Here is a 12,927-nt window from a genome sequence, read left to right on the forward strand (position 1 = left end):
TACATAGAGCATGCTAAAATTTGGTTTGCATATTTGGTCTCTCTAAGGTCTAGATAATTTCTAGTATTGAGTTTGAACAACAAGGAAGACGGTGTAGAGTCTTATAATGTTTTCAATATGTCTTTTATGTGAGTTTTGCTGCACCGCTTCATCCTTGTGTTTGTTTCAAATAACCTTGCTAGCCTAAACCTTGTATCGAGAGGGAATACTTCTCATGCATCCAAAATACTTGAGCCAACCACTATGCCATTTGTGTCCACCATACCTACCTACTACATGGTATTTCTCCGCCATTTCAAAGTAAATTGCTTGAGTGCTACCTTTAAATTTCTATTCTTCACCTTTACAATATATAGCTCATGGGACAAATAGCTTAAAAACTATTGTGGTATTGAATATGTAATTATGCACTTTATCTCTTATTAAGTTGCTCGTTGTGCGACAACCATGTTCACTGGGGACGCCATCAACTACTCTTTGTTGAATATCATGTGAGTTGCTATGCATGTTCGTCTTGTCTGAAGTAAGGGAGATCTACCACCTTTTGGTTAAAGCATGCATATTGTTAGAGAAGAACATTGGGCCGCTAACTAAAGCCATGATCCATGGTGGAAGTTTCAGTTTTGGACATATATCCTCAATCTCAAATGAGAAAATTAATTGTTGCTACATGCTTATGCATAAAAGAGGAGTCCATTATCTGTTGTCTATGTTGTCCCGGTATGGATGTCTAAGTTGAGAATAATCAATAGCGAGAAATCCGATGCGAGCTTTCTCCGTAGACCTTTGTACAGGCGGCATAGAGGTACCCCTTTGTGACACTTGGTTAAAACATGTGCATTGCGATGATCCCGGTAGTCCAAGCTAATTAGGACAAGGTGCGGGCACTATTAGTATACTATGCATGAGGCTTGCAACTTGTAAGATATAATTTACATGATACATATGCTTTATTACTACCGTTGACAAAATTGTTTCTTGTTTTCAAAATCAAAGCTCTAGCACAAATATAGCAATCGATGCTTTTCCTCTTTGAAGGACCTTTCTTTTACTTTTATGTTGAGTCAGTTCACCTATTTCTCTCCACCTCAAGAAGCAAACACTTGTGTGAACTGTGCATTGATTCCTACATATTTGCATATTGCACTTGTTATATTACTTTACATTGACAATATCCATGAGATATACATGTTATAAGTTGAAAGCAACCGCTGAAACTTTATCTTCCTTTGTGTTGTTTCAATGCTTTTACTATAAATTATTGCTTTATGAGTTAACTCTTATGCAAGACTTATTGATGCTTGTCTTGAAGTACTATTCATGAAAAGTCTTTGCCATATGATTCACTTGTTTACTCATGTCATATACATTGTTTTGATCGCTGCATTCACTACATATGCTTTACAAATAGTATGATCAAGGTTATGATGGCATGTCACTCCAGAAATTATATTTGTTTATCGTTTACCTGCTCGGGACGAGCAGGAACTAAGCTTGGGGATGCTGATACGTCTCCGACGTATCGATAATTTCTTATGTTCCATGCCACATTATTGATGATATCTACATGTTTTATGCACACTTTATGTCATATTCGTGCATTTTCTGGAACTAACCTATTAACAAGATGCCGAAGTGCCGATTCTTTGTTTCTGCTGTTTTTGGTTTCAGAAATCCTAGTAAAGAAATATTCTCGGAATTGGACGAAATCAACGCCCAGGGTCCTATTTTGCCACGAAGCTTCCAGAAGACCGAAGAGGAGACGAAGTGGGGCCACGAGGTGGCCACACCGACCTATAGTGTGGGCCCCTCGTGAAGCCCCTTGACCTGCCCTTCCGCCTACAAATAGCCTTCGTCGCGAAACCCCCAGTACCGAGAGCCACGATACAGAAAACCTTACTGAGACGCCGCCGCCGCCAATCCCATCTCGGGGGATTCAGGAGATCGCCTCCGGCACCCTGCCGGAGAGGGGAATCATCTCCTGGAGGACTCTACGCCGCCATGGTCGCCTCCGGAGTGATGTGTGAGTAGTCTACCCCTGGACTATGGGTCCATAGCAGTAGCTAGATGGTTGTCTTCTCCCCATTGTGCTTAATTGTCGGGTCTTGTGAGCTGCCTAACATGATCAAGATCATCTATCTGTAATTCTATATGTTGCGTTTGTTGGGATCCGATGAATAGAGAATACTTGTTATGTTGATTATCAATTTATGTCTATGTGTTGTTTATGATCTTGCATGCTCTCCGTTACTAGTAGATGCTCTGGCCAAGTAGATGCTTGTAACTCCAAGAGGGAGTATTTATGCTCGATAGTGGGTTCATGTCTCCGTGAATCTGGGGAAGTGATAGAAATCTCTAAGATTATGGATGTGTTGTTGCCACTAGGGATAAAACATTGGTGCTATGTTCGAGGATGTAGTTACTGATTACATTACGCGCAATACTTAATGCAATTGTCTGTTGTTAGCAACTTAATACTGGAGGGGGTTCGGATGATAACCTGAAGGTGGACTTTTTAGGCATAGATGCATGCTGGATAGCGGTCTATGTACTTTGTCGTAATGCCCAATTAAATCTCACTATACTCATCATAATATGTATGTGCATGGTCATGCCCTCTTTATTTGTCAATTTCCCAACTGTAATTTGTTCACCCAACATGCTGTTTATCTTATGGGAGAGACACCTCTAGTGAACTGTGGACCCCGGTCCAATTCTCTATACTGAAATACAACCTACTGCAATACTATTCTACTGTTTTCTGCAAACAATCATCATCCACACTATACATCTAATCCTTTGTTACAGCAAGCCGGTGAGATTGACAACCTCGCTGTTTCGTTGGGGCAAAGTACTTGGTTTGTGTTGTGCAGGTTCCACGTTGGCGCCGAAATCCCTGGTGTTGCGCCGCACTACATCTCGCCGCCATCAACCTTCAACGTGCTTCTTGGCTCCTACTGGTTCGATAAACCTTGGTTTCATACTGAGGGAAAACTTGCCGCTGTACGCATCACACCTTCCTCTTGGGGTTCCCAACAGACGTGTGCTGTACACGCCATCAGAGTGTCACCCATAATAAAACTAAAGTACATGTGTAAAAAAAAGAGAAGAGGGATGATCTACCTTGCTGGTAGAAATAACGTCCTTCATGGGAGCCGCTCTTGAATGTCTGGTTGGCGAGGTAGTTGGTGTACCCATTACCATTCGTTGAAAACAACAAACACCTCTCAAAATAATTTTACTCCTGTTTTAAAAATGAAAAGCTCTAGCGCATGTTAATCCATGCTTCCCTCTGCGAAGGGTCAATCTTTTACTTTCATGTTGTGTCACCATTCTTTCTTTGAGCACTTTCTTGAGAGCACAACTGTCATTCTTAGTACAATATGCTTGTCCCAAAATATGATGGACTGTGGTATAACTTTGATGCTTTTATCTTTGACAATCTCTATTTCTAGTCTTTCTATGAACCTCAGAGGTGCCTGAGCATTTATGTTTTGCTGATCAAATACGGGCAAGCGAGATACCACTTTATCATTGCAATCCTGCTTATAGACATGATTCATGATGCTTATTATTAATTGTTGGTACCTTTCCATGATTGACATAGCTATTAGATGATCTTATTTGCATGTATCTTATTATGAACTGCCTAAGTGTTAGCCGTATCATGAGAATATTTACATCATATGAGCAAATGTGTTCGTGAAAGTTCTTTTATCGCACTCAGTTGTTAACTGAATTGCTTGAGGAAAAGCAATAAGCTAAGCTTGGGGGGAGTTGATACGTCCAAAACGTATCTACTTTCCTGAACACTTTTGCTATTGTTTTGCCTCTAATTTGTGTATTTTGGATACAACTAACACGGACTAACGCTGTTTTCAGCAGAATTGCTCTGGTGTCTTGTTTTTGTGCAGAAATTCAACTTTCGGGAAAATCCTCGGAATTTATACCAAAGGGCCTATTTTACCAGAAGACTCAGGGAGCCAGAAGGGCAAGCCAGGTGGAGGCCCGAGGGCCCCACACACTAGGCCGGCACGGCCCAGGAGGGGGGCGTGCCGCCCTAGCGTGTGGCCCCCTCGGCCGCCCTCTGACGCTCTCCTCTGGACTACTTAAAGGGTTCGACCTAAAAACGCGAACAAGGAAGTCGAAGTCGCCAGAAACCCTCCAGAACGCCGCCACATCGCGAAACTCAGTCTCGGGGACCAGAAACTCCGTTCTGGCACTCCGCCGGGATGGGGAATTGGAGGAGATCATCGCCATCATCACCACCGACGCCTCTCCATCGACCAGCAATGCTTCCCCCATCCATGTGTGAGTAATTCCCCCGCTGTAGGCTGAAGGGGATGGTAGGGATTGGATGAGATTGGTCATGTAATAGCATAAGATTGTTAGGGCATAGTGCCTAGTGTCCGTAATTGGTACTTTGATGATATTGTTGCAACTTTTTATGCTTAATGCTTGTCACTAGGGCCCGAGTGCCATGATTTCAGATCTGAACATGTTATTGTTTCATCATGATATGCATTGTTTTATGATCTTACCTGCAAGTTGTATACACATGTCGCTGTCCGGAACCCGAGGCCCCGAAGTGACAGAAATCGGGACAACCGGAGGGGAAGGCGGTGATGTGAGGATCACATGTGTTCACGGAGTGTTAATGCTTTGCTCCGGTAGTCTATTAAAAGGAGTACCTTAATATCCAGTAGATTCCCTAGAGGCCCGGCTGCCACCGGCTGGTAGGACAAAAGATGTTGTGCAAGTTTCTCATTGCGAGCACGTACGACTATATACGGAACACATGCCTATTGATTGATTAGTACTTGGATACCGTTTTATTATTATCTGCAAATGCCCTGCTTTGATTGTTACATGAGTTTCTCTCATCCATGCAACGCCCGTCATCCATCCATGTGCCTACAGTATTTTAATCCTGCTGTTTACTATAATCACTACTGCTGTCTTTGTTACTCTGCTGCTGTTATTTCACTACTGCTACTGCTATAAAACTGTTACTACTGATAAACTCTTGCGAGCAAGTATGTTTCCAGGTGCAGCTGAATTGACAACTCCGCTGTTAAGGCTTTCAAGTATTCTTTGTCTCCCCTCGTGTCGAATCAATAAATTGGGTTTTACTTCCCGCGAAGACTGTTGCGATCCCCTATACTTGTGGGTTATCAGCGTACCTCCAAGCGCACGCGGAGGAGGCGCCGGAAGGAGAAGTGGAGGCGCCCCCCGCTGCCGCCGCGTGCAGCCCTCTGATACGTCTCAAACGTATCTATAATTTCTTATGTTCCATGCTACTTTTATGATGATACTCACATGTTTTATACACACTTTATGTCATATTTATGCAATTTTCGGCACTAACCTATTGACAAGATGCCGAAGAGCCAGTTGTTGTTTTCTGCTGTTTTTGGTTTCAGAAATCCTACAAAGGAAATATTCTCGGAATTGGACGAAATCAACGCCCAGGGTCTTATTTTTTCACGAAGCTTCCAGAAGACCGAAAGGATTACGAAGTGGGGCGACGAGGCGTCGCCACACCAGGGCCGCGCGGCCAAGGTGGGCCCCGCGCCGCCCTAGCGTGTGGGGCCCTCGCGCCGCCTCCAACCCTACCCTTCCGCCTACTTAAAGCCTTCGTCGCGAAAACCCCAGTACCGAGAGCCACGATACGGAAAACCTTCCAGAGACGCCGCCGCCGCCAATCCCATCTCGGGGGATTCAGGAGATCGCCTCTGGCACCCTGCCGGAGAGGGGAATCATCTCCCGGAGGACTCTTCATCGCCATGATCGCCTCCGGATTGATGTGTGAGTAGTTCACCCCTGGACTATGGGTCCATAGCAGTAGCTAGATGGTTGTCTTCTCCTCATTGTGCCATCATGTTAGATCTTGTGAGCTGCCTATCCTGATCAAGATCATCTATTTGTAATGCTACATGTTGTGTTTGTTGGGATCCGATGAATATGGAATACTATGTTATGTTGATTATCAATCTATCATATATGTGTTGTTTATGATCTTGCATGCTCTTCGTTGCTAGTAGAGGCTCTGGCCAAGTTGATACTTGTAACTCCAAGAGGGAGTATTTATGCTCGATAGTGGGTTCATTTCTCCATTTAATCTGGGACAGTGACAGAAAGTTCTAAGGTTGTGGATGTGCTGTTGCCACTAGGGATAAAACATCAATGGTTTGTCTAAGGATATTTGTGTTGATTACATTACGCACCATACTTAATGCAATTGTCTGTTGTTTGCAACTTAATACTGGAAGGGGTGCGGATGCTAACCTGAAGGTGGACTTTATAGGCATAGATGCATGCTGGATAGCTGTCTATGTACTTTGTCGTAATACCCAATTGAATTTCACACTACTCATCATGATATGTATGTGCATTGTTATGCCCTCTTTATTTGTCAATTGCCTAACTGTAATTTGTTCACCCAACATGCTATTTCTTTTTGGAGAGACACCACTAGTGAACTGTGGACCCCGGTCCATTCTTTTACATCGAATACAATCTACTGCAATACTTGTTCTTTACTGTTCTTCGCATACAAACATCATCTTCCACACTATACATCTAATCCTTTGTTTACAGCAAGCCGGTGAGATTGACAACCTCACTGTTACGTTGGGGCAAAGTACTTTGATTGTGTTGTGCAGGTTCCACGTTGGCGCCGGAATCCCTGGTGTTGCGCCGCACTACACTCCGCCACCAACAACCTTCACGTGCTCCTTGACTCCTACTGGTTCGATAACGTTGGTTTCTTACTGAGGGAAAATTTGCTGTTGTACGCATCACACCTTCCTCTTGGGGTTTCCAACGGACGTGTGTTTTACGCGTATCACCCTCCTCTGCCGGCGCTTCCCCCGCACGGCGACGACGACGCCGCCGGGATGCCTCTAGCGTGCGGGAGCACCTCCGAGGCGGCGGTCGTCGTCGCCTAGGAAGACCGGCGAACAAAAACCCTCCGCCGGCTACATTAGCTCCCCGGTGACAGTATAGTCACTCCGGGGACTAATTCTAATTTAATTTAGGTCCCTAAATTGTAATGTACGTGCAATATGCATGTATTTTGACTAGTATTGTACAAATTCTAGTTTAATTATGAACGAATTTAGCTTCATTCGATGAAATCGAGTGCGATCGCAAAATTTGGTTTTCCGCGACGTTTGATTTCATCGAGTTCGGTTCACCTTTTCGGTTTCTGTTCTGCGCCATCGCTAAATCCGCAACCAAATTGTTTTTCGGGAGACTGAACTCGCTTTTTCGGTTCCGATAAATAGGGGCTCTGTTAGAGTTGCTCTAAGGATGGTAATTTTACCTGTGGGTATGGGTACCCACGGGTACGTATCCGCATGGGCAGGGTATGTGTACACTTTTATGCCCATGGGTAGTACTCATATCCTGCCCGTTAAGTCATGGGCAGGGCACGGGTATAGTCTCGTACCCGCGGGTATACCCATACCCTATCCATTTATTGTCAAATTCATACGTGACACATCTATTTTTGTTGACTTATGAGTTAGCATATGAGAATGTTATTTTTATATTATGTTAATTATTATGTACTCAACTACCTGTTAGAGAGTGAATTTGGTGATCAGGGGTATGTGAACACCCGGTCATCACCCTTGGATCTGGTCCACCACCGTTGGATTCATCCTATCAAAAGACGGCGATTAAGGGTTCTGTGAACTGATTCCCACCCACTTTCACCTTATCTTCTCCCCGTGAGCAGCTCTCGACCAGCGCCACGCAGAGGAGGTTGAGGCCGCGGCGGAGGCCATCACCGGAGAGCATTTGCGGCGTGCTCGCGGGGAGGAGGAGCCTCTCCTAGCACGGGTAAGGCCTTAGCTAGTCAGCATCTGCGGCTAATCGCTGATGGTTAAAGCAACAAAAAAACAATGATAGGGAAATCGTCCACCTAACCCGTGACCGACCTCGTCTCCTACCTCCGCCTTCCACCGCAAGCGGGGCACCGCACGTCGTCCCTGGTGGTACACCGGCTAGAGCACGCCGGCCTACAGCAGCCTGCCTGCACGAGCAACCGCGCCGCGGCCCTGCCCCGCATTCCTCAAAATCGACTGCCGCATAACGCCTTCCCCAAAATTTGCCTCAGCATGCCGCTTCCCCGTACGCCGCCGCGACTTTGGCCGTCGCAGGCCACGCCCCTGATTCCGTCCGGTCCTCTTCTGCATCGCGCCCAAGCTCCGTGGCCTGGTTCGATTTCGTTCAATTTCGTCAAGGTAAAGCCGGGTCACGGTCCTCTGCTTCTTGTTTCTCCAAATCAGATGGCCAAATCAGCAGCAAGCAGCATCGACAGTAGCGACCTGGTTTGATTTCGTTCTTGATTCTCCATCCCTTCATCTCCTAAAAGCAGCAGCAAGCAGTTGGCCAAATCAGCAGCAAGCAGTGGTAGCCACCTAGCCGCCTTGCCCCTCTCCTTGCGAAACAACGTAGTCGAGCGTCAGCCAAGCCTCTCCTTGCTGTAGCGCTGCATACTCCTCGATGTAGCGCTGCACCAGCCCCGCCGTCTCGACACTGGCATTGGGCGTGGAGATGCGGCCCGCCGCGACCGCTCTACAGAGCTAGAAACAAGAGTCGACCGTCGTGGCCCCGTCCACGCGTGGGGAGAGCGTTGATTAATAGATTCAACTGCAGTTTTATGTTACTTGTATCACTTGCAGTTTCATCCCTTATTTGATTGCGTCTCCAAGCATGATCGTCACAAAAGAAAATAAGGAACCAATGTTTAACCAAGAATTAACAAGCTCTGGCCTCTGCATCAACTTAACTCTTTAGTACAACAAGGTTATTCTTGTACAGTGATGGTCTTTTCTTTGCAGTGTCCAAATCCTGACTTCAATAAAGAGCAAAATAGGTGGACAATGGTCTGAAGAATGCTTGTCGAAAGAGCAAGAGTACATGAATGGACTAGCAATACCATTCTAGAAATGACCAAACAAAGGCACCAGTTGAAACAATTGTCTGTTTACTGTACAACTAGATAGACAATTTTTAGTACCATTGCTGTATTATCATACTCTTAACTTGCAACTTTTACTGGTTTGCAGGACCGATGCCCAACACAAGCTACCATAGCATATCACCTTGGTGGACACTAATTCTAGAATCTGGTAGACACCTTGGTTTCTGAAGCTACTTTAGCATATCACCTTGGTAGACACTCCTTGTGTTTTATTTAATTGGCTGTAACAATTTCATGAAAAGTCTGAGAAGGCACTGAATTATTCACCAATGTACTTGTTAAAGATCATTTATCTTTTACTTAATTGGCTGTAGCAATCTCATGAAAAGTTCAGAGATCTAGAGGTTTGTTCATCAGAATTTTGTGCCCACATTGGCAGGTCCATGGAATCCACAAAGGGGAAAGCAGTCCTGGAGGACCAGCAGGACCGTGGATGGAGCTGCATCGGATGGGAAGGAGCTGTCTGGCGACTAAATCGCGTCGTCTCGCCGTGCTCGAAGACATCCGCGCCGCCTTCCTACACATCCCAGCAAATGAATCGAGAGGAGGTGCCAGCTTGATGATGAGCTGACCATCTTCTCCGATGGAGGTCGTGCGCGTGCCGGCGGCCGGAGTCCGCGGTCGTAGAGGTGCACCCGCCTGGAGGCAAGCCCTCGTCCTCGTGGTCGACCTGGCCGGCCATGGTCGGACATCGACGGACCCGGAATCGAATCAACCGTCCAACACGTCAACGCAATCAAGCTGTTCTAGCTTGTGCAGAATTGGGGAAAAAGAAAGCGCAGAAAGATGGAGGCTCCAGGCCGGAGATAGCAAAAGGAGAGGCGAATCTGATTGGGTCCGGCAGCGGCGGAAGAGGCCGGGTTGGCGCGGTGGTCGTCATGCAGCTCGGCCTGGGGGAGTTTTACGCTAGCGAGCAAGCAAGCCATGGCTAGCGCACGGGACGGTGACGTTGAGGCTCATGCGGGGCAACAGCGGGATGGAGAACGTATCCAATGAACCGGCCCAACTCATGCACCAACTGCACCGGTGTATCATTGGCCCTTGGATGGAAAATGAAGGGACATGGTCCGGTTGAAGGTGGGCTGCTTGGACAAGTGCACAAAGAACCTCGCATTTTCTTGAATCGAGAGAATTATCCTCCTCAGATCTGGTTTTGTCTATGCACAAATCCAGTCGTCTCACTTTTCACACAAGGATCGAACCTACTTTGCTTTCCGAACATCTTCTCTTCTTACCACGGCAATCATATTCTGATTCCGTCTTGATAAACATGGCACCGGTCCCACTTTATTATTAACACTACCTGCGCTTAGGTCATGTACTCGTGTAGCAAGCTCGAACTGGGGTGAGCGATGTTTCTCTCCATATCTATTATTCTTCTAGCAGATTATTCCAAGATTGTGAATAATGAGATATTGTGGTTTGGAGAAAATTTTGGATGGTATTAGGATTGGGATCTATTTAGATCTCAGATTTTCGGGCGAGCTCCAAACTAGCGAGATTAGTGTGTACTTGATTTCAAAGCATGCAAAATATGGTCTCCAGTATTTCGTTTGATATGATTGAGTGAAACTAGTTGCCGTTTTAACCGTCTGGAAGCCCAAGTAAGGGTGGTATGAGGAACACGGAGGGCTCAGCCATGGACTCCGTCATACAGCAGTACATCGGAGAAACGATGGGATCAGGAAGAAAATTTTCGTGCAATTCGACGACCTTAAAAGGTTCACCGTGTAAAATGTACCAGCAGTCACTTTGTTGATACATCTGGTACCCTTATTTTCTATCTAAAGGCCCACAACCCATGGTGCAGCCGGTGCATAGATTGCTTGGTTTCACCAGATACTTTCTCGAGCGGGATGGACTCCCTTTTCTTTTCCGTTTATTTTTTATGGAGGGGAAGAGCCTGTTTGGTGAAGCAAACTCTCTGACTTGTCCACTTCACGCGTTAACGGAATAATGGATGACGTTAGACACATGTCAAGCAGCGAGGGGGTGCTCACGTAGGTTTCATCCGCTACCTGTTATTGAGTTGAAATAATTAATTTTTTAATCGAATTTGTTATCGATAAATGTAACATTGTGATTGACTTGTGTACAATCTAACCTACCCACCGGGTACCCAATGGGTACGGGTACCCGCCGGGTATGGATATGAGTAAAGTTTTATACCCATGAGTACGGGTATGGGTAGAATTTTGAACCCATTAACTATACAGGTATGTGTATGATATTGCTCTACCCTGCCCACACCCTGCCCATTGCTATCGTTACACACAACACTATCATGCGTAGTCCAAAGTGTCTATTAAGGGCATCTCCGGCGAGTTCGATGCATCCAGTAATATTTATTTTGGTTCGCGTAGATGACCGGACAAGCCGTGCACACTTGTGGGGTGACCCGTCCAGCCGACACATCCGTTCACCAAATTTAGAAAATCGATCCGTGAGCGTGTCCTTCCGTGTTCACCCGCATGCATCTTCAGCCCGCATGAAAGCGACCTAGCGTTCTTTTACCTTTGGCCATTAATGGAATTACTCTGGCCGCGATGCCCGACACTCCTACTCTGGATGCGCCGCCTGTCGTCCATCAAAGCTGGCGTTTCATTCTACGCGCCGACATCCAATATTCCGGCCCTTTATAAGCAGGCAAGCACCGACTATTTTCTTCCACAAGCTCATCTTCCATTCCCCACCACCACCACCAGCACAACATCACCGCAGCAATGACCGACGACATAGGCTCGAGGGGAGGGTGCCTAGGACAGCCTACGGGCCATGGCCGTGGGCGTGGGAGAGGCCGCATCCGAGGCCGATGGGGAAGGAGTAGCGGGAGAGGCCAGAGTTAGCCACCAGAGTCGTCATCGCCGTTGCCATCATCGTCGCCCGAGCGTGTCGTCATCGACCTCTCCGGCTTCGAGTTTGGCGTGACCATCCACCCGTGTATGAGCTGGGACAGGCTGCGCCTGTGGTACGCCTCGATCGTCGATGGACAAGAGCCCCACCATCTCCTCTTATGCGTGCCCGGCGGCGCGACCGACCTGTGGCCCGCAGAGGTGATGTTCGATGGCGAGGGGCAGATGTTCCTCCATAACGCCTGGAGGAGCTTCGTCTGCTCACACACCATCGACGTCAGGTACTTCGTTGTCTTCAAGTACGACGGCCACGATGACTTCAACGTCAAGGTCTTCGACGAGACCATGTGCCGTCGCCACTACCACTCCAACGAGAACGACTAGACGACGCCAAGACGAAGATTTCTACTATGTTTTTATTATGTTTTTAAGTTCTATTTGCTTCAAGAAAATCTGCCAATATGTATGCACCATTTGAGAAATGCAAGATGATTTGGCCGGACCGAATGGATCGCGCCGCTGCGCATGTTCTTCGGATCGGCCAGACCGAGCGATGCATCCAGTTCACTCGCCGACTCAAATGAACAGAAACGTCCGGGTCACCGATTTGGGTTGGGCCCGTTGAAGATGGCCTTAGCCTCCCAAAGAGGCAACGACCCACCCCCGAAATTGCTTCATCATAAGCAAAGAAAAAAAAGAGTTTCCTTTTTAGTTTTAGAGAAAAACTTTATTTCGTTCGGTTCCTCGACCGAGCGGTCGATGAGGCTGGATGTTTGTAATCCTAACTAGATGACCGGTTGCGCTATCGCGCAAACGGCGGAATTAGGTCAGGATTAAAATCATATGTTTTAGCTTATTTTAATATTAAGAATTAGCCAAAAAAACATTGGTTTAGTATATCACAGAAACACTATTCCATCGAGGTGTTGAAGGAAGATATGAAAATTTATTAGGCTATCACACTATTTTTTTCAGCTATTATGCTTTTGTATAAGCTGCTCCACCATATTATGATTATTGTACCAAAAAAGGTAGAATCACAAAAGAAGCATAAAAGGATAATTACTATTGCAACAGCAT

At 46.3% G+C, this 12,927-nt stretch overlaps 1 long non-coding RNA gene across 1 annotated transcript; it reads left to right on the forward strand.

Annotated features, from left to right (window-relative positions):
* The first annotated feature begins 8,732 nt into the window (after window positions 1-8,732).
* Window positions 8,733-9,928, forward strand: LOC127342620 (uncharacterized). Its single transcript, XR_007876751.2, has 3 exons — window positions 8,733-8,992; window positions 9,081-9,143; window positions 9,375-9,928. It is a non-coding gene; the product is annotated as an uncharacterized lncRNA (long non-coding RNA).
* Window positions 9,929-12,927: the final 2,999 nt, after the last annotated feature.

This window comes from Lolium perenne, chromosome 3, assembly GCF_019359855.2.
Source record: "Lolium perenne isolate Kyuss_39 chromosome 3, Kyuss_2.0, whole genome shotgun sequence".
NCBI classification, from domain to species: domain Eukaryota; kingdom Viridiplantae; phylum Streptophyta; class Magnoliopsida; order Poales; family Poaceae; genus Lolium; species Lolium perenne.